We start from the raw sequence: 21,991 nt of genomic DNA on the forward strand, positions 1-21,991 counted from the left end.
GATGGTATTATATGTTAATTGAGATGGAAATAGAGTAGTTAAATACTTCCAAATCTAAACTTGAGCTACTTACAATTTCCCCAGCAATTGCAAAGTAATAAAAAAAATTTAAAAAGAATATTCAAGCCTTCTTATCATTACATTATGTTTAAACAAGACAGGGCACAGAATAAGATACTCAGAATCTAGCAGAATATTGTAAGCAGAAAAAAAAAAGTAGAAATACTTTGCTCTTTGCTACTTTTTCAGTGACTTTAGGCAGTTCTGTATTTTTGTGTCCTTACATGAGGTATTCAATATTCTTTCCATCAATTACTCTGGCAAAGTGTGTACATGCCAAAGTGCTTGCTCTAAACTTATTCTATTTTCCACACACAAAGTGTTTAATTGTCATAAATGGGTTCTTGCATGTGCAAGTTACCCCCTGCACATACACCTGCATAATCTGGCAGTTTACAGATACATATTACATAGGGAAACTGCTGAGATTTACATATCTGCTTCATTTACATTTGAAAACTTACTTCCATGTAGAGGGTTCTTATCCTTATTTGACATGTGGCACAGGCCAAAGATCTGCAGTTGTATTTACTGAAAGGAAACCAACACAAACAGTGAAAGGGAAAGATATGAGCAACTTGGGAGATGTGATTTCTTGGACTTTTAAGCATGTGTGTGTGTGATAGTCATATACTTTTTGTGTCAGATATTTGGCTATCTAAATATTACTTTTCACATGACATAGTCCTGAAAACATGTAGTATAAATTATCATATATCAGTTATGAAAAGATAGTCATGTGAATGGAATCTGAAAGACAAACAATCATCTCTCAGCTGCAACTGAACACAATCCAAACACAGAGTAATATTTTGGTTTGGTTTAAGAAGAATGCTACAGGAATCAAAGGCTCAGACCTACATTCTTTCCTTGTGTGGATACTCCAATTGACTTCAGTTGGATGGCTAATGTAATAAGGCATAAACAATCAATACTATATTTTAATCCCCCAAAATTGGCAACATAGGTACATGATATTCATGTGTATAAAAAATACAGAAGAGAATATTATTAGCAGTGACACTGACCTGACTTATTTGAAAACAGAAACAAGGAAAGTTTTGTTCTTTCCATCCCCAATTGCCTTCTATCAGCTAACCAGGTTGCAGGTTTCAGCAAAAAATAGAGACCAGACCAGTTGGGACCACCATCTGCTAAGTAAAAATTAACATAATAGAGAGTAGATGATTCATGAGAAGAAAGCCATGTACACCTTTGTCAGTGCAGAACTGAGTAAAGTGGGAAGCAGAATTCTCCCTCCAGAATAATACAGACAACCCAAAGATTGTCTGGCTCCACTGAAAGTTCACAGCCAAGTCACAAAAAAATCTGATGTATATGCTTCACTAGGACTGGATAAATTACCTGCATGAGGTTCTGTGCTAAGATAGTCCTCCATCTTGATACTCAGTCTATATGCTAACATAGGATTACCCTCAATCACCTTGTGCAACTCCTTTGGATTAGTGGCAATATGATATTAACATGCCATAGCAGTTATAAAATTATGTATAATATAGCAGTCTATAAAATTGCCAAGAAGCACAGGACTATAGCGCAAAGATACCCATTCTCTCAAGTAAAAGCAAGCATAGACAGGTTTAGGTGATATAAAAATCAAGCCTTGAAAAACACAGTCCTTAAGGGTAGGTCCCTGCAAAGATTTTTTTATATTGAAATAAATTTAAGTCAACGCAATCAAGGCTCAAACTGTGAAAATTCAGCTCCTGACTTTGAATCTGCCTGTATCATTACTAATAAAAATTAAAGAGGTTTCCTAACCAGTAGTTCAAATGGTAAACACACCTGTTCTAGAAATGTCTTTATGTGAAAACACTGATATGCACTCATTTCATTGGAAGGGTTTAATGGCCTTTTCCAAATAGAGGGCATGCAGAGAAAAGCACTGTGCACTGAGATGCATTCACATTCTTCCAGAAAGCCACAAATTCTCACCATATTACCCCCAAAGGGAAGATGGAGACATTTTGGAGCCAAAGTCCCACCTTTTAGAGTGTTGCTGATTTTGGAGTACCCACTCAAAGTCCATCCAAGCTGCTTCGTGGTGTCCTGTTGCTGAATCCATACTATGCCTGCCATGGTAGACAGAACCTGCTCTCATAATGTTGGATCTAAATTTGGTATTGCTTACAAGAGGTGATGTATAAACACAGATTTGCACAAAGCCCCATATAGTTTCCACAAGCAAAAGCTGGAGAAAGTCAAGGTAGCTGTTTCCCACAATCAGGAAGGCGGAAAGCTGCATGAAGAGTGCCTCCTCCGTGCACACCTACAGAATTCAATTCTGCCCTCCATTTCCCATCTTCCAAACATGGTTTTATTCAGTCAAAAAATGAGACATGACAGAATGCATGTGGATATGAGGTAACATGTGCCCTAGGCTACTAACAGAGGGAGGTGAAGGTAACAGCCCCAAATGTGAAGGTGAAGACAACGATGCAAAATGCAGTTCATCTCATGCAGACACAAGCCTGTAAGTCCTGTTACTGCGAACATAAGAAGACCTGAACACACACAGGCATGCACAAAAATGAAAGTAATTTTCCTGATGAGTCTGTATAAAATGTTCTATCCTCATTGATACAAAATAGAAAATCAATTAAGAAGTGAACAAAAAATATCATGAAAGACCTGCTTTTAAAGCTTAACAGATCATGCTATGGTAATGTACAGAAAGGGATGACTATGTTCCTGGATCACAGTGTCACCAAATGACTGCTCAGGGACAGAATGCGGCATGAAGCCATACCATCTTGCTGGATGTTTTGTGGTCACTACTGTCCTCTCTGCTTCATTCACTTTGCTGCGCTGGTGTGTCAGCTAACAATTATTTTCATTCTATCTCATTAATGCACACTGTTAAACCTTATCCTTGCTAATGTGTCCAAGCCTCCGAACTCTCAGTCACATATACAGTTTTTTCCTCAATGCTATGATGTGATTTAAGAAAGATGGGACTGGACACACAAATAACAGTTTATGTGAGCAAGACCAGACCACGGTATAGAAGAATATAAGAAATATATTATCGTCTTATAAAAATACACCGGAAGGTATGTATCTGTTTCACAGTGAAGCACCAAATTATACTGGGAGCAATTGTTCCTGTAAGTGGGTTTTAACACTCTGCCAAGCAACAGACAGATCAATCCTAACATGTTAGTATTTACAGTGAAGTCTTTTTTTCTTTTTTTTACTTCTAACGTGATGTTATTTTAAAAAATTAAACCAAAATGAAACAAACACAATCACTATTAATATTCCACAGAGATACTTTGCAGTTTTTCTTTTTTTTCTTTTTTTTTTTTCATAGTGACTTGGTAAAATATATCTGTTTCATTCATTAAGAACTTTTACATAGGAAAAAGAGGACTCATTATTCAGAGACTGGCACCTTTCTTCCCTTCCTTTCCCTTACCCTCTAAAAAAGCAACCAGCAAGAAAGAAATCTAAAACCTCTCATGGAGCAAGAGAAAAGTTTTGGTTTGTTTCTAATACCAAAAAGTGGTGGGAACTGGGAGTGCTAGGGAGCTGGTTGGTTGGTTTGTGGTTTGGGATTTTCTTGGGGCTTTGTTTTTGGGGTTTTTTTGTTTGTTTGTTTTTGTTTGGGTGTTGTGTTTTGTTTGGTTTTTTGTTTTGTTTTGTTTTTTTTTTTTTGTAATAATGTAGCAAAATATGAGCTTTCACAAATGGTGGAAATCTATTTCCCTGCATCTTGAGAGGCCTACAGCATAGCTGAGTGCTTCGAAATTGGCTATTCTGTAGCTGGGCTGTGTCTGAAAAATCAAATGTATCTAGGAGATGGGGAAATATTACCTGAAATATCAAGGACTGTTTCCAAGACAATAGCTCTGAGGACAAGACATCCACTGGAGAGGCAATCCATCTGTCCTTGTATCTATGTGCCTTATATGACTCTATAAAATCTTATTCCCAGATATTAAGGCTTACCTCGTCTTTAATAGCCTCATTAGGACAGGATAAGGATTCATCCACAGAGCAGTAATACAAAAGATGACATATCTCCATGACTCAAGGAGGCAGACAGTGTGATTACAAAGCAGTCAGTTGGCTCACTGCCTGGAGCAGTTGGAGAGGACTGGTGTGAGAAGTACCAAGAAGGATGGAGTTCAGCAAGGCAGTGTGCAAGGACAAAGGCAACAACAGACTAGATCCTTCCTGTTGGAAAAATTTGAAAAAGATCAGCAGTTCAGAGGTAGTTATGGAGCATGCACTACCAGAAGAAAAGATTGTGGGAACAGATAAGTGTTCTAAGGGTTAACCTTAAACACAGGTGTGCACTTTGCTGGTGTATAAGCCTAACATAATCAATCAGGTTATTTGTGCAATGTAGAATACAGAAGCATAAATATCTATCTTCTGGTACTAAGTCTGTTAACATTAGAATTAGATATGTCACCTATACCTAGCATGCATTATTTTACTCATCATTACATATTTATCCCTTTATCAGATTTTTGCTTAAATGAGCTTCACTGAACACAAAAGACCTGGAAAATTTGATATGAAATAAATGTGTCTTTTCAGCCTTAGTATTTCCTTAAATGGAGAAAAGAATATGGTTAGATTAGCTCAAATGACAATTCACTGTCTGATATTAGGTCCACTAGGTTACAGAGGGAAACATTCATGCGTTCTCAAATGAAAGGGTTCAAAAAAATGACGGAAGGTATAGTTAATTAGTTGACTGGATTATTCAGTCCTTGCAAAAAGGCATGAGCTCTCCTTTACAGAAGAAGCAAGCACTGACAGAAGTTAATGCCTTGGAAAGTCTTCTTTAAACATTTTAGACTCTTGTCAAAATTATAATTGCATTCATATGAGATTTCCTGTATTCGGTGTAACAGGGGGTTAATCTTTTTTCACCTGGTAGGAGTTTTTCAGCTAGAAAAGGGAACTGAATAATTGGAACAAACACAAGTAAGTGGATGACATGTATCAGAAGCAATTGTGTAGGTGCTGTACACAACACCTTGCAAAAACATCACTTGTCTCAAAGGCACTTATAGCATGAGTGGGACAAAAAAATGACAAACTAGAAAGACAGACAGATGGAAGAACAAAGAAGCAATGACACAGTTGGTCAGTGTGATAGGCAGCATTCTCAGCACATCCCTAGTCTGACAGCTGTCAAAATTTTAATAAACTACACAGCAAAAGAGGGTTTTAAAGCAGCAGCTAAGGAAAATCTCTTACGGAAAAGTGAGGTGAGACAAGCTAAAAATCTAAAATCTGTGAAACATTTATCTTTTTTGCTCTGAAGCCCTTTACTTCTAAGGGAATAAAAATAAAGATTTTTTTTTTTTTTTTTGATGTCTGGATTCCTATATCCATACCCCAGCATGACACACTTTCTTCTCCTTCATCGATGGTCTCTATTGTCTTAATGCAACTGAAGAAACCCTTATTTTCACTTCAAATTCCCTCGCCTCTAAGAAAATTGACAGGCCATCCCTATAAGAAGAAAGCTCCTTTTGCTCTGAACACATGTTTACCATCTCTAGGCACGCAAGACATTTGCAGGGTGTCAGCTGTGAAGGAAACATGAATATGTTCACATGATCAACAGCTGCACTGTGAAAATGCCTGTGGGGATGGGGAAATATTCTAGACCCCTACCCATCAGCTCTACATGCTGTGAAGTGATTAAAAGAATAGCCCAAGAGTTACCAGGAAACCAAAAGTTATTTAGGGAAGAAAAAAGACAGGAACTGATTTTCTATGACATTCAGAAAGGCCAAGATTATATTACTTCAGGACTCTAGTACAACAAGTATTCCTAACAACACCCTTTTTTGAAATTTAATCTAAGCAGCAAAAATCAAATGTGGACTTCGAAACAGTGGCATTATGACCCATAATGTTGCCTGAAACCTATCAATAATCCTTCTAGCTATAGACAGAAACATTTACAGTTTTTTCTAAAGCTTGTGAACGCTTTGTGAGCTATTGCTTCGTGTCCTAAGCCAGAACTAAATACAACAGACTTCCGAAAAGAAGGCTCCATCATTTAGCTCTCCACTTTATATCCAGAACTCATTAAAACAATATTTGCAGTCATTTAAAATGCACATTTAAATAGTATGTTATTGTGTTGCCAAAGACTGAATATAAAGAGACTCATGCAAAGCAGAGTTTGATTTACAAATGAAGAAATACTGAAATTAGCATTGCTGTTTGTTTCCTTTTCATGTCTGCACCCTCCCAACTATTCTGCATGAAAAACGGGATGAAGAACAAACATCTTGGGAAGTCTGCTATTGATCTAAATCAGTAATAGGATGGCCTATAGAATAATAGAAATGCTGGGGGGTGGAGACAGGAAATAAATTAAGAGAAGCAGAATTACTCATAATGGAAGCTACTCTTGTCTCACTAGGATTCAGCATCTTAGATTTACATTTGCTTCCTCTCACTGGTCTGCCTCTTTTCTTTTGTTTTGTTTCTGCCATTACCCAGCAGGCTCTTGCAAAAGGGTGTAATTTGCACCCTCTTTTAAAAGATATCATATTAGTGACAGCTTTATTATTTCAAATAATCCAGGTTTACGTTCTGCAAATTACTTCTAAGTCAAAAAAGACACCTTTATGTAGCCTTCAGTAAGCATGGATACATTTGGTATTAAAGAGTGTCATTCCCCTTTGCACACCCAGGATGCACAAGAACAAGATTTGTAGCTGCTACACCAAGGATCTATAGAGAGAAAATTAGCTCACCACATTTGATGATGCTTCTCAGTTACAAAAGAGTGGTAGTTTGGCATGTTTCAAGTCCCTGTGCTACAAGCACAGACGAACTCTGGCACCTTGTCAGCAATTCCTGTGTTGCACAGTATTACACTGGCAAGATACCTGCTCAAGCACATAGGTGGCAGAGTAATTTTCCACAAGTCCAACAGGTAAGAACCAGATATTGTCCTTATAAGCTTGAGACAGCTAAATATACTGTATTAATACTGGTAACACCCATCTCCAAAAACTTCCCCTGACATTTAAAAGGCCCCTGTTCAAAGGCTAATTTCAGAAATAGATTTTATTGTTTTCCCACATGGTTGCCATCCTCTGTATATAAGGTATCCATTGTTTACTCTGTAGTTTACCAAGTTGTCATTCTCTTTCACCTGGACCCAAAGCCAGCCTTGTACAACGACTTTCAACAACTACAATGAAAACATTTTCAGGTCAGAGAACTGCAGAGGTTTTACTTTCTGATGTCATGCTGATGAGTTCAAAAGGTTCCAGTCACTCTGCAATATTACCCTGCCAACCTCTAAGGTAACATCCCTGAGTGGTCATATTGAAATGCATACATACTCTAAGATCTGTGCAAACACTTAATAATTAATGTTTGGATAAATTACCACTATATTTGTTTATTAAAAAGTATTTCAGTTAAACAAGGGCTCATCATTCTGTTTTTGCTCTCTACCACTAAGACATTCCCTTATCAATGGAATGCCTTAAAACCCAAAGAATTTTCTGGGTTGCAGTCATTGAGTTTGTTGATGATAGAGACTTTCTTCCCCCTCTATTCTTGAGACATTGTCCTGCGGATACCCATATAAGCACATGTTAAAAGCAAAAACATCACTCAGCTTCCATTTGCTGTGCAAAAGCCACTTTCCATTCAAGGATTAACCATTAGACTTGAAAAAGTCAACTACTAAGAAAAGCATCTCAGGCTATCACAAAATGAACCTCCATTTCAGTTTGCCATGAGAATAATTAGAAATCACTATGAAAATATTTATCATAGACAACCACTGACATAAAACATAAAGTCTATGTCAGAGGATGCATCCTGCTTCTCACTTATATGAGAGCAGAACCGGACTTTTCCTTGTATCTAGTATTATGATTATTTATGCCCTCAACCTTACATATAGGGCAGTCATTAAAAGGAAGATATTACCTCTGCCCTAAAAAAATTTCAGTCTAAACTAGACACTGGCAATGCAGCTCCAATATGCATTTGAGCAGGCAAATTTGGGCCCTGAGGGGAGAAGGAATGCTTTACACGGGAACTGAAGTACTGGCTCGCTCTAAAGAACCATCTGGTCCATCGTCATGTTTCTGACAATGGGAAGTAGGAGATGTTCAGCAAAAGACCATTAGGGACGAGCAGCTCTCTTATTCTCAGGTCCTCTGTAAGCAGGAGGTGATGGGCCTTCTGAAGCACTAGGATGGAACCATCACACTGAACATAACTGCCGGCCTGTGCTGCACAAACATCAATATTCTTACTTTAAAACACTTAAACTTCTGTTTTCCAACCACAGTGAGTTCCACAACTCATTGCGTGATGATGATTTCCTTTTGTTCACTTTAGATCCTTCCTTGGTTGGAAGGATCACAAAAAAGGCTGATAAAAAGGGGTTTGTGTTCACAGGAGTTAAAGATGGTGAAGAAGACAGGAGGAAACATCTACCTGATAGCAATCATGAGTGGTGAACAAGGTGCAAAAGCAGTAAAAAATTATTCAGGAAGACAGTCAAAAAGGAATTTATCTCAATGTTACAAAGAGCACAATTTCTCCTATAGGCTTCTACTAATACCAGTAAAATCTTTGCTAGAACCACTAACTAACCTTCACTGCGATATGTGCAAGAACATATTTAATTCCCACCTTTTATTACTGACATGTAGCTTCAAGAAATAAGTATATTTAATTGACCAAAAAGAAGAAAATCACCTAATTTCTCTAAAATCTAGTAATGTTGGAGAAGCTTGGTTTTATATACTAGGTGATTAGACTATAGAAAGAATTGCTTACGTGCATTTCTGCCAATTGACGTTTTTTCTACAACATTAGTAATTTCATCATGAGGTCAACCTGCCTCACAAAGGTCTGTGGGTGGATCTTCACTTTTTCTTCCAATGAAAAAGAACTTTTGACTGAAGAATCACCCTTTAATTTCAAGTCAAAATACTGAATTGAAATTAAAACTCTACTCAAAACTCTTCACAGAACTTACTTGCTTTTTAGAGAGTGGCATTACCCTGTACAAAAGGGAAGATGATACAGAGCAGAAGCCTACAATGCAATACTTTCAGGCTATGCACAGGAGGGGTTTGGGGCGAATGCATGTTGTTCCTGAGCAAACAGTGACGCTCCATCAGCCTCATCATTCCTGCTTCTTCTATGCATGGAGATGGGTAAAAGGAAATGAAATTACCAGGTCTGAAGAGAATATTGAATGTAAAATTTTATACTGGAAGTACAGAGATAAGTTCAGAAAAGAATTTTAATACATTTTATAAATCTAGGCAGATTAAGTTCAAGTACAACTACAAAAGATTATCGTCAGTCTTTGAGAAAAAAAGTGCAGTTTTATGGGATCTGCTGGAAGCACCGTTTTCACCCCCTCAACTTTCCTTCAATGAACTCTCCATAAAAGAGAAAATGCATGATAACGTGCACTTGGAATTTGACCTTAAAATCAAATAATGAACCCTGATACCTTCAGCACTTTAAAATCATTCATCATATTTTTAAACTGGTTTACTTCTTTTCATTGTTACAATGCAGTAGATTTTAATCAGATTCACGTAATTAAATGTTCTCACACAAGCTGCGTATCTACCACAGCCTCATCTAAGCCACATAGCATGGGTTATATCAAGGTAATCAGGAGTAACTGGTCAAAATTTACATATACATAGGACCCAGTTTTCAAAATTCCCTCTGCTGTTTATATTGGATAAGAATGGATGCATTCTTCTGAATGTTCATTTAGACTCTTTTTTTTTCAAGGCTGTAAGCATTTTCCATAGTCCTCTCCATATTTCTGGACACCTCACTTTATTCCTGTGTATGTTACATCTGCAAATGGTTTTTCACGCCTTCTCCTTTGCAGTGCATTATGTTCTGGATTTTATAGCCTCACTGACACCCAAATGGATGCAGTTCTTCCACCTCCACATCTTGCATCAAAACTGAATTCTTTTGTGGTCAGTGAAGTGTTGAAGGTGTCTTAGCTGTGCTTATTCTGCATTTCTGGCCATGCAATGCCTCACTAAATGCAGGGGAGCTCTCTAGCAGCCAGATTTGTTCCAGTCTAAGCTCCTGAACCAACTTCTAGGACATACAGAGTTAGATAAAGATGCATAGACATGCATGTACATCCACATGTACATGAGCTTTTCCAGTTAGATTACCAATTGCAGTAATTTGTGTTACTTCTAAGGGGAATGTTCCAGTTCTGAATTTCATGAAATCTAATTTCCATTTGTACCTTTTAAACCTCTCTTTTACTGAGCATGAATGATTGAGAACATTCTTTTCAACTTATGAACTTTTATTATGTAATGTCTGGATGACTAATTGGCCCTGGTGGTTTTGGAAAAACTGCTTACACAATTCTGCCTAATTAATATGTATGCCCCGACATACATCCTCCAGAGTGTATGGGGAATGGGTAGTGGTCCATTCAAATATAGGATAGAAGGATCATTAAGATTAACAGCTATTCACGAAGTACTAGAAAGAACAATCAAACATGATGTGAATTACTATCTATATTGGTTTGAGGTTGAGAAAAAAAAGAGAGACCTCCCATAAACTCAGTTTAGAAGGATAAAAGGGAAAAGGAGTCCCCTTGTTTAGCACTCACTGTATCTGAGATAAAAATAAACAGACTTACCTCTGCAAATATGGCCCCTCTACAGACACGAAGGAGACATTAGAGATGCTCAAGAGGAAGCAGTGGGAGTGGGGTCTTTTGGTGAGTTGTTTTTTTTTTTTTTTAACCACCTTGGTTTAACTTTTCTGATACTCCCAAGCCTCACTGAAACCTTACCTAATGATAAAAGGAAGGGCTGTTGAAATAGGGCATGTGCTTTTGGGATGTTTGGAGGTGATATCTGTTTTTCTGTTTGGAGGCATGGCTCCTACTGTGCCAGTTTTTACTGAGCCACTTACAGGGTGTTGGGGGGGGGGGGGGGGGGAGGGGGGAAGGGGAGGCAGGGGGAAAGGAGGGGCAGGCAGGGGAGGTGAAGGAGAGGAGAAAGGTGCTTCAGTAAGAACAACAAAAAGTGCCCTTTCTACAGCAGCATGTATGCTAAGAACCTCTGAGGAGAATTAGGCATTACAACCGAAAAAAGAAAATACCCTCCAGCCCTTTAAATACAGTAATGAAAACAAACCACTTCTAATATTTTAAATATTTGAGTGAAGGAAAAGTTTGAAAGTTGCCCAAATGGAATCCAATTATTCTCACAACCAGAGGCTAATTTCCCCAACTCTCTGAGCCACTGATGCTCAGCAACCGTCTGAGTGGTTTTTCACTCTAAAATCTAGGGCAGCTGACAGTCAACAGATCTACTTTGCTGAGAGGATTTGCTGTTAATTTTGTCCAGCTTCTGTTTTCCAGTGCCAGTCAATGTTTTCCAAGTAAACTCATCCATGAATTCATGTAAAGACTTCACTTTAGGCCCTCGGGCACTGATGGATCTATTTTTAGTGCTTTAGATGCAGTCCTAACTCAGCCAAAAGGTGGGCATTTTTGATGCGGTGCAGTAATAACATATATTATTAAATAAATGCAAATACTTGAGCGCCTTAAAATGTTGAGGTGTTATATCTGAATGTCTTTGGCTTAAATGATCAAAGCCTGGCAGCAGTGGTGCTGTTAGAAAAAGCTTATAAAAATCTGACCAGTGCACAACAATGCCACATTGAAATTCTCTATTCATCATTATCTCAGTGATAATTTCAAGCCAAAAATCAATATACATTCTTTGGAAAGACATACACAGAGTGGGGAGGGGAAGGGAAGAAAGGAAGGACAAAGGAGAGGAAGGAAAGTCATTTAATCCCTGACCAATCAAAGTTTTTTGTGGTGCATGTGTCACTTTAGGAACTTGAATAGCCCACTGAGGTTACACACGCAGTTCAGTGTTTGCTGGCTAAAGCCAGAGCCATCAGGCAATCTCCAGACTCATACTATTAACGTGTTGGCCACAAATACTTTGTGCAAGGGTGCTTTTGTTGCAACAGACACACTTTTCCATCAAAAGAAGCTTGAGATCAAATTCGTAGCATAAGCAGCAATCAGCAGGTGGATAAAAGTATATGATGCTGGTCAACTAGTTCAAAATGCTATCCTTTTGCCGAAAGAGAGACTGGGTAACATCTCTGTAATGCCCTAGCTGTCTTTTGTTCTATTATAAACATATATCAATTGTTGCTGGAAACAGTCTCATTTCAGTTAAGCCACTGTAAAATCCATAACTTCACCATCTCATCCATACCACTTACTGATACGCCCTATTTACTCAAAGCTTGAAAAGCTACTGATAATATTTAAACTGTCTCTCTCAAACCATATGTCAATACAGCACAGCACTTCTGACTATTAGGGATCTGCTTGCTATGATATAATCTGTCTGCATACAGTCTCACTCGTGCAAAACTGAGGCATTCAAACGTCCCCACTATGACTACTGGGATCACGTCCATTATGGCAAGATCTAGGTCACTGCTGTTAAAGCTGAGTCACGTCGCCAGTCATATTTGCCAGTCATAAAAACACTGATGCTCTTCAGACAAAAGCAGCTGTGATTTCTCCTCTAAATGCGTTCTAAGGATTGTAGAAAGCAAAGGATGATATAAACACGTTGTGCTCTTCCATGAAATGTCTATTGGGCGATGCACATAGTTTGTCATGAAAGTCACTTAGTCCTTTATCTGTAGGAAACTAGCACATGGACAGGAGCAAAACAATAACTTCAGAATAGATTCTCAGAGTAAATAATACAGCATGTCAATTAAACTCTTGAATACATGTTAGAGTTCAAATAAAAATGACTTAGACTCACTGGTTTGGAAGATTTCTTTGTTCTTTTTAAGCTAGACACCTGTTCATTTGTAGCAAATGATTTCGCTACTCTGTCATAAAGTATGTTTAACCTTTATTTCTTTTTTAAAGATCTGCTCATTCGAATAGCCTCAGCCTGACATGCCACTGAAATATAGTTCTGCTATGATTTAGAAAGTGGACAGGACTCACTCAGCCAGTCAATAATTAATTCAAAGTGATGACCAGGATACAGTTCTACACTGAACATAAATTTTTCACCCTACTAGGCAGAAAAAAGCCACAGCCCAGATTTCCAGAATGAGATCTAATAATCTACATTTTTTCCAAAGCAAAATAAATGTCTTCTTTTATCCCTCATTAAGAGGGCCTTCATAATACTATCCTCAGCTCTAAGAGGACCCATGTCACACTGTGGTTATTTTTCTTGGGTTTTCTTATTCATACTAAGAGCATACCCTCTTTTATGAAGAGAACATACTGCTAAGATTAGAAACGCAGACAAGGGAAACAGCCTACTTGTCATGGATAATGCAACCAAATGTCATCCTGAAATAGAACAATTATCCCATGGTGCATACATCAAAATACGTCAAAATTCTGGTATCTTCTGAGTCCAGCAAGTTTGTTTACAACAGCTTGCAACTAAAACATTTTAAAAGTTCAGATGGAAGAGAGGTTTGACCTGACTTTTCAAGACAAAGCCTAAAGGACACCACTCCAAATTACAGTGTGGTTTAATGTTATGTTAAATATTTTCTCAAATTTTCAGGGGCCAGATTCCAAAGTGTTCTTTTAAGAGTATGAAAGTAAGTTGTACCTAGTTTTAAGAGAACCAAGTAACTAGGTTCACAGTTAGAGCTAACCAGATAACTTGGATCCATAACCTAAGTTGATATTTCAAATTCTAAATGATCTACTTGTTTAACACATGTATTAAACAAACCAAAACCAAGTAGGAAACTGTAATCCAAGCTTTTTTCTTTTTAGAACCCCTGTCACAGCACAGTCCTCCACACAATGCATGACAGATTGTGTTAATGGTGAAAAGACTATCCAGGGTCCCACAGATAAGATTCTTTTTACCAAGAGAAGTTGAAAAAACATTTCTATCTTCAGCAAAGCTACTCAGTAATTTCTGAAGATTTTTTTCCTTATAGCTCGCTACAGGTGGTTAATGCATTACTGAATACCTGCACAAACTTCTTCCAGACAATGTTAGGAGGATTACTTCAGTAACCTCTTTATCCACAATAAACCTCACACATTTTTTTTTTTAATATATGTCTTCTTGTAAATTTAAAAAAATTCAAAACTCATTCAGCACTGACCACCAGTCACACACGCTCCTGCAACAGGATACTGGCCACAGTGAGAAACTGGCCACTTGCTCATACATCACATGATTTTTTGTTTTTACTTAATATAATGAAAATGCAAGGATTTATTTTTATCATCATTTCCACAGATATTTTACCTTTGTGAAAATGACCTTGAGTATGTGTACTGAGTAGTCTTAAACTTCTTGAGGGAAAAAAAAAATCAGCAGGCCAGGCATTGCAAAGCAGTCAACATCAGTGAGTCAAATTATGTTCTGGCATAAGCTTGCTGGCTAGGGTTCAGTGGGGAAGCGTGTGTGCAAGGGGAGCAGGGGTGGAGGTGGCACATATAAAAAAGAACTTACAGAAGACTGCTAAGGCAGATCACTCAAGGATCCCTGCAGCAGCAGCCCCAAGAGCTGACAAATAAGAGTGTCAAACATAAATGTGCAACTATTTGTCTTGAGCTGCAGAACTGAACCTGAGCAATTAATGTGCTCCATGGGTACACAAATTTACCTGAAAAACCCATTACACACTCTTAATCCCTTTTTAATCTTTAGCATGACGGCAGTTTTCAGGATAGCACTCCTCAGAATGAGGGGTGATAAACAGGAATGATTCACTTAGGCAGGGAAAAACCCTTGGAACTCTAAAAACCCGTTCTGCTGAGCAAGGCACACTTACTATAGCAAAAGTTTTCAGCAGATACAAGCAACAAAGACTTTTTCTGGAATCACTTTTATTTCCCTTAACCCATATGCTTCAAGTCCCTCTTACATACTCAGTGGCCTGATGCAGAGAAGAGCTAGGAATCAGTCAGTGTTAGTCAGCAGAGTTTCAAGGGAGTTCATGGCTATGTGTCACCCTGTGCTATCTGAGGACCCAACAAGACGCAGCCACAGAAATTCAGGCAAATGACTACTTTCCAGGCGATTTTATCTGAATCACCCTTATGAACTCTGGCTACGGGATTTTTCTTTAACTTAAACTCAAAATCCTGCAACATTAAAGAACAGAATGCATCAACTTAATTGGAAACAGTTTTGCCTCAACATATCCTGCATTTGTTCAAGGACTTAGAGAAAGCAAAAGCCCATGCTTTGAAGCACTGTGACAACTTAAGATAAATTTCAGCATTACTTTTCTAACAGATTATAATTGAAAACATATTTCAACACAGACTCTAATTCTGGGTAGAGATGTGTTTAACCCGCAAGTCTGGATCTCAACATTCCCAGGTCTTGAAGAAATCCTGACTCTGTCCCAAACTGTCCTTTCTGTAACAAGCAAAACCAGTCTTAACACTACAGAGTTGAGTTCATCACTTATTCAGAATCATTGCTTTTACCATCATTTATGTGTTCCTTTTCATCACACTGATACCTAAAGTCCCCATTTCTTCCAATCCCTCTCAAAGATTAGGGTCAAATACCTGCATACTGTAGAAGGCAGCCCCTCCCTCCAAAACCTTGACGCCTAAACAGACAGAAGTGGCAGACAGCAAGATATAAAGGACACATTGTTATCCCCATTTTCAGCTGGGAAACTGTGCCTTAAGATGACTAAGAGTCAGAATCCCAAGAGAGGTCAAGGATCAGATGCTCAAATGCTCAATAACCAGCATCAGAGCCAGACTTTCATAAGAAGAAGAGAAGGGGAGAAAAAAAAAAAAAAAAAAAAAGGGAGAGGGAGGAGAGAAAAAAGGGGGAAAGAAAATAAATAAGAAAAAAAAAAAGGCTCAAGCCCTACTTTTATTGTAGATTTTCAAAGATCTTTTTGCCCATCTCGAAGACATGGCCACTTAGGCACCCATTTGAGTGGGTGCAGAGTTATCTTACTAGGAAATCCCTCCCCCAGCTTGGGTGCCACCTCCGAGCTGCCCAGGGTCACAGAGGAAGTCTCTTGCAGAGCCAGAAATTTGAACCAACATCTCCTGTGCCCCAACCACAAGTCTATCCTTCCTCTCACTAACAACACAGTGTAGTTCTTTGTTAACTTTCTTTCTAGTTAGATATCACATAATGGGCCTTTTTCTTTATTCATCCGCAATGGTAATATGACATTATGAGATTGGCACTTGTCATTCACAGGGAATGCTCTTTTTCCGCTTGCCCCCAAAACACACACTTAGCAGATTGTCGTCTGCGGATGACACTAGAACCTCTGTATTTTAGAATCTTTTTACAGCAGCCTCACACAAGTAAATTGCCCTTTATTAATATTTTTCAGGATACAAGAGGCTGACAACTTATGGATCTCAGCTACAAAGAATTATTCCCCTTTCCCACCTAACTTCCGGGGGAGGAAAAGCCAAACCTTTTTGGTCAAGAAGATCAAGATAGCAGCAGGTTGTTCATGTCATACTCCTTGGCAGCTGCCGCTACCATGTGAAGGCCTAAACACCAGAGTAACAGGTCAGTAGCCACTGGCTACCATCATGCATGTGAACAGCCTTAAGTGTCCCCACAAGACACGTAGAGTAGAACAGCATCAAGTGGAAAACCCAAGCACAGCATCTTGTTTTCTTTTGTCACTTCTCCCACTTTATTTAGAGGGACACGTGTAATTACTCGCCATTTCAAGCTCTGGAGACTACAGGGGGATGTCACTGTACAAACCCGGAGAATTAGAGATATTCACTGTATCTGCACAGGCAAATAAAAGAATGCATATGAGAAATGCTTGCTGCACAGAACTCCATTCATCTCTGAGTTACTATTTTTGCATTTGTCTCATTTGGGCGCTTTTTTTTTTTTTTTTTTTTTTTTTTTTAATTCAGTTTCTTCAAACCCTGTCCTCTTCTGCATGACCTTTTGATCAATAGCCCATTGTTGTGCTGCGAGGCCTTGGCAGCAGAGGACAGAATGACTACAGCTACCCCTTATCTAATGTTTACCTTTAAACTCTTTGGGTCTTGGCACAGGTTTAAGACATTTGTTTTGTTTAGGTTTTATAACTCTAAATGATGAGCATTGCTTGAGAACGTGGTCTCCTCCAGAGATCCTGGAGCTCTCAGCTGCTGTTCCCCTCTGCTCCTGCAGTCACCCCCACCTCCAGCCCACTTGCACTTTTCTGCTTTGCCACCTCAGAAATCAGTGGATTACCTCAGCTCTTCTGATACCTCTTTTGGCAAGTCAATGGAAGTCAGGTTGCCAACTATTTCCATGTGGTTTTTTTTTAAGTGTGGAAGACATTTTTCGTGGGGAAGGGACTCAAAAAGCCTCTTGGTCCGATTCTGCAGTTGGCTGTCACTGTAAAAAACAACTCCAACTGGTTTTTGTCACTGTACTATCTTCTCACAGGAGCTTCACAGAAAAGAATATGTGGCTGATTTTCAAATAGTAAATCAATATGAAAGTTTCTATTCTTCCTGCCCTTAAGAAAGCCAGTTACCTTATGTATTAAGATCTATTATGTTTCCAGACATCGCAGTGTAACACTACATCCCTGGCAGCTCCTAGAACAAAACCATTAGACACAGGGGAGTCGCCCCCTCCCCAGCAACTTTATCTCCACCAGTACTTCGTTAAGCAAACAGCCTAGAGCATGACTCATACCCCAGTGAGAGACAAATATTTGAAAACTTGAGGGCTGCTATAACTGACCACACCAAGGACAAAGGTATCAAAAATAAGCCTAATGCTACAATTGCAGATGCAAAACAAATTAATACTCCCATAGTGGGAAAGCCAGATCTGCCAGGCTGCTCGAGCCTCCCCAGGGGGTTCAGCTGCTGCTGTGGCAGCACAAGGATGGCTTGGGGCTAGGCATGTCCACAGCCCTCAAGTTAGGCACATAGGCGCTTTGGAGGGTTGCTCACAGTGGGAAATCCTTGCGCTGAGCATTTCTGTTACCAACCCAGTCTGTCCCTTCACAAATAGTAACTTACTGTTTTCTCTGTAGCAAGTTTTCACCAGATCTGAAAGGTCCTCTTGGTGTACTTCAGAGCTGTGAAGTTAAGCTGAAAAAAAGGTATTTTGTGTTGTTTTGGTTTTATTAGTTTTTTAGTTGTCTTTTTTTAAGTAGCACACGTACAGTTAAAAAGCCCTCAGGCAAAGTTAGAGCTAGTCATTAAAATTACTTCTAAACTTACTGTGAAATCGGTTGGGATTTTAAAAAAAAGTTAAAAATTGTATCAGGTCTTGCCATTTCCCCCTCCCTAAGAGCAACTGCTGAAAAGGTGCAAGTTACCAACTATTGAAATGCTACATAAATGCTTTAAAATAAATCAAGAAATTAAATCCAAGCAGATATAACCAAGTAAAACTCACGTTCAGCTTCACAATGTGCAGTAACATTAGTGACTGACTGATCTATTGCTTATGAAAAGAAAAAAAAATACAAGAAAAAGCCTTTTCACAGTTCAATAGAAAGTTACAATATTTGAGAAATGAATAAGAAGTCATGTAATGGCTTTGCAGCTTTTGAACTTTCACATGTTTCAGATTTTTCTAATGCTTGTGTGGATTAAAGAGATTCACATCTCAATGGCTGGGGCACCTCACATTTTTTCTGGATCAGGTTTAATGATTTCCACACTGTAGAAATTTCACTTTGTATGAACACACCCTGAATTTGAGGAATTTTTCATACTTAGGTGTTTTCCAGTATGTTTCTTTTTATGTTAAGCCTGTCAAAGGGTACAGTGTCTGAATCATAAGAACAAGCAACTCCTTCAATTTCACACATCAATACACTGGGCCTTTTCAGCATGCTTGCCTTTCCAGACCCCAAAAACAAAATAAAATAATAAAAGGGGTGGGGAGGTGGGGGCTGCAGTTAGGAGACAATAAAACAGAATAGATCTATATTTTTTTTTACATCTGTGTATTACCTCAGCCTGGACCCCAGAATAAAGAGAGGAACCGTTTATTTCCGTAATGTGCAGAGTTCATGGTTTTAAAGCTACAATTACACCCTTTTCATCTCTTCAAAAGACATTTCAAAGCTGGGTTGCGGGACCCAAAGAGAGAGAAGAATCTCTGATGTCCATCCAGCTCACAGAGAAAAAAACCCCTGCATTTTCTACCCTTTGACGTAGGATTAAGGAGTTACAAAAAGCCATTTCATGCTTTCTAAAAAAACGTGTATGTACGTGCTTGAGTACCTTACATTCTAGTGGCTATCAGGATGGCATGGGCACCATCTAGAATCTAGAAATAATCACAGACTTCATAAAAGTCAGCATGTATGTTAAGTCCTTATGGCTCAATGACAATAAGAACCAAATACTTTAAAATATTTGCACACAAGAGGTGTGAAAACCTAAGATGTAAACTCCCTGGGGCCTGTGCAGAACAATCTAGTGTATGAACAAAGGTTTTTTTCTGGTTGTATACCCATGGAGTAAGATAATTTCAGAGTTTTAACTGAATGTATTGGTCTCCATCATTATGCAGCACTGGAGTACAGCCAAAACTTTGCTGCCTTGCATTTCTTCTAATTTTCTCTGCAAACAGAAATGACCGACCTATCTAGAAATCTTCAACTACAGATCACTGCTGTTCCAAAATCCTGGCTATCTTCCGATTTTTTTGTATGCTCCACAATCCTATTAAAGTCAACACTAATATGAGGCAGCCAGGACTACCTAAGGCTATGAAGAAGCCTAGGCTTACGGGAGAGAGCTGGTTTAAATAAAAGGTATTACCTCTCCTTACAATCACCAACAAACTGAAAACAGCATCAGCTGGGCTCAGCAAAGATGGCAACCAACTGTTGGCAGCGCTTGAAATTTTTGGAGAATTCCTTTGGAAGATATGCAAGTGGGCATCACGTCCCCATCAGCCCAGCTCTCCAGTGGCTCCACCAGAGCTAGGATCTCACTTGGTCTCACAGCTCTGATTTCAGATGATCTACTGTTTGGAAACACAGAATGAAGCTGATCTGTACAGCATTAGTTCCCTGTCTTGCTTCTTAGGAACGTACCATAACACAAATACCTGGTTTGTGAAATCAAACATCATCTGTCCCCTTGGTCTCCTTGGCCTGCCATTCACTTGCTTCTTCTAAAGGAAATGAGATTACTTCCATAAAACAAGGGAAAACATTTTGGAGGGCAGTGCTTAATCTTCATGTCTTAAGTTAAACTCATCAAATCTGAACTGACACTACAAATATAGGAACCAGAGGAGACTGTTTTTTCACATTTGGAAGCATCTCTTCACAACCACAGAAAAGTTGGGAAAGGCGAGTATAATGCCAAGAAATCAAAGTCCAATGTGAAGACAAGTGTGCTTGTTAGCAGAAAACACTTGATGGAAACAAGATCAACTGGCTGTGACAGAGCAAATAGGGCACTGAAGTGCACTGGAATTTCTGCTCCTTTATAAAAAGGATTTATCTATAAACTCACGAAGGGACATAATCTTACCAACCATTGCTGGGGGAGCAGGGAATATGGAGAATGGAACCTGTGGTCTCATCTGTAACTTGTAAACAACCGTAGGTTTGAGTTTCAAAGGAGTAATATGAAGACCTGCTGGAGATGACTTCACTAGCAATTTTAGCTCACCTAAAATAGTGCACGTGTGCCTGTGCAAACACACAGGAATTGCAGGGGAAGTGTACAGCACATTGCCATCGTTAGAGGTCATGGTCAGGAAATTTAAACTAAAATTCATCAGCTGTTTGTTTCAAACATAACCAAACCAAGTACGCAGCACAATGCGCCACCTCCTCCATTCTACAGGTTTGCTGAATGATACAAATACTGCGCAAAATCCATCACCCATGTCCTCTAACTGTCATTATTTCAAAAATCTTGAAACACTAAAAAAGCCTTTGACCTCAGAAAAGCCTAATTACTGTGTATTTATATAACAGAGAAAAATATGACAAACCCCGACACAGCTGTGGTATACCTACCTTCAAATGAACGACTTCACTGAATATTGGTGGGAGTACTATTTGTGCAACACTAAAGCATTAAGAAAAAGAAATCTGCCATTAACTCCAATGATGATAACAACATAAGTTGCCAAAGAGACAGCAAGTATTTCTTTTTAAAAGTTACTGTGTTCTGCCTCCCTCTACATTTCTATGAGCCCTAGCTCTGTAGGTCGAGACACAAGCCATCTCATTACCTGAGCCTCTGCAGCCTGTTAGAGACTAGATTCTCCTTGGTGTATTTGCTTTTTTACTGGTCATTCCATTTCATCAAACTAAAGCCATTTTATGATGAAAGCACAAGTATACTAGAAAACATAACTATGGAGACTAACTGCTACTCAACCTTACCTGCTCAGCACTGGAGTGATGATGTTTCCCCACATTTTGTCATACTCAGGAGCAAATTTGTAGTATATTGCCAAAAACAAAGTAAGCTTTCAAAGCATTTTCAAAGGGGGGGGTGGGGGGTGGGGGGGAGAAAATAGAAATAGAAACACCACACTCACACTTTGGAGCAAGAGGACAGAAAAAGAAAAGAAAAAAAAAAAAAAAAAAAAAGAAAAAAAAAAAAAGACATGTTCAGGAGAAAATACCAGAGATGAAAGCCTAGCCTCACTGAATTCCAGGATAAAACAGCCATTGGTTTCAACAGGGTCACGATCTCTGTCAAGATCTGAGTCTGGATTCACTTTTGAAGTAGGTGTGGCCAAAGAGCAGGAGGGAAGAATTAATGCTAATATAAAATATAACTCTCCCTCTTAAACAGCCCATCACACATTTCATTTTACATTGCTATTGACTACAAAAAGGGTGCAAGTGGTTACAAAACCCATCTGTCTGGGTACACCCTACTTTTCAC

At 38.8% G+C, this 21,991-nt stretch overlaps 1 long non-coding RNA gene across 1 annotated transcript; it reads right to left on the reverse strand.

Annotated features, from left to right (window-relative positions):
* Nucleotides 1-520: 520 nt before the first annotated feature.
* On the reverse strand, nt 521-18,835 carry LOC121085224. The gene is made up of 6 exons (XR_005826990.1): nt 18,513-18,835; nt 18,131-18,202; nt 4,033-4,260; nt 2,067-2,153; nt 1,089-1,211; nt 521-591 (listed from the first exon to the last, which is right to left on the reverse strand). It is a non-coding gene; the product is annotated as an uncharacterized LOC121085224 (long non-coding RNA).
* Between the last annotated feature and the right edge of the window lie 3,156 nt (nt 18,836-21,991).

This window comes from Falco naumanni, chromosome 3, assembly GCF_017639655.2.
Source record: "Falco naumanni isolate bFalNau1 chromosome 3, bFalNau1.pat, whole genome shotgun sequence".
Classification (NCBI taxonomy): Eukaryota; Metazoa; Chordata; class Aves; order Falconiformes; family Falconidae; genus Falco; species Falco naumanni.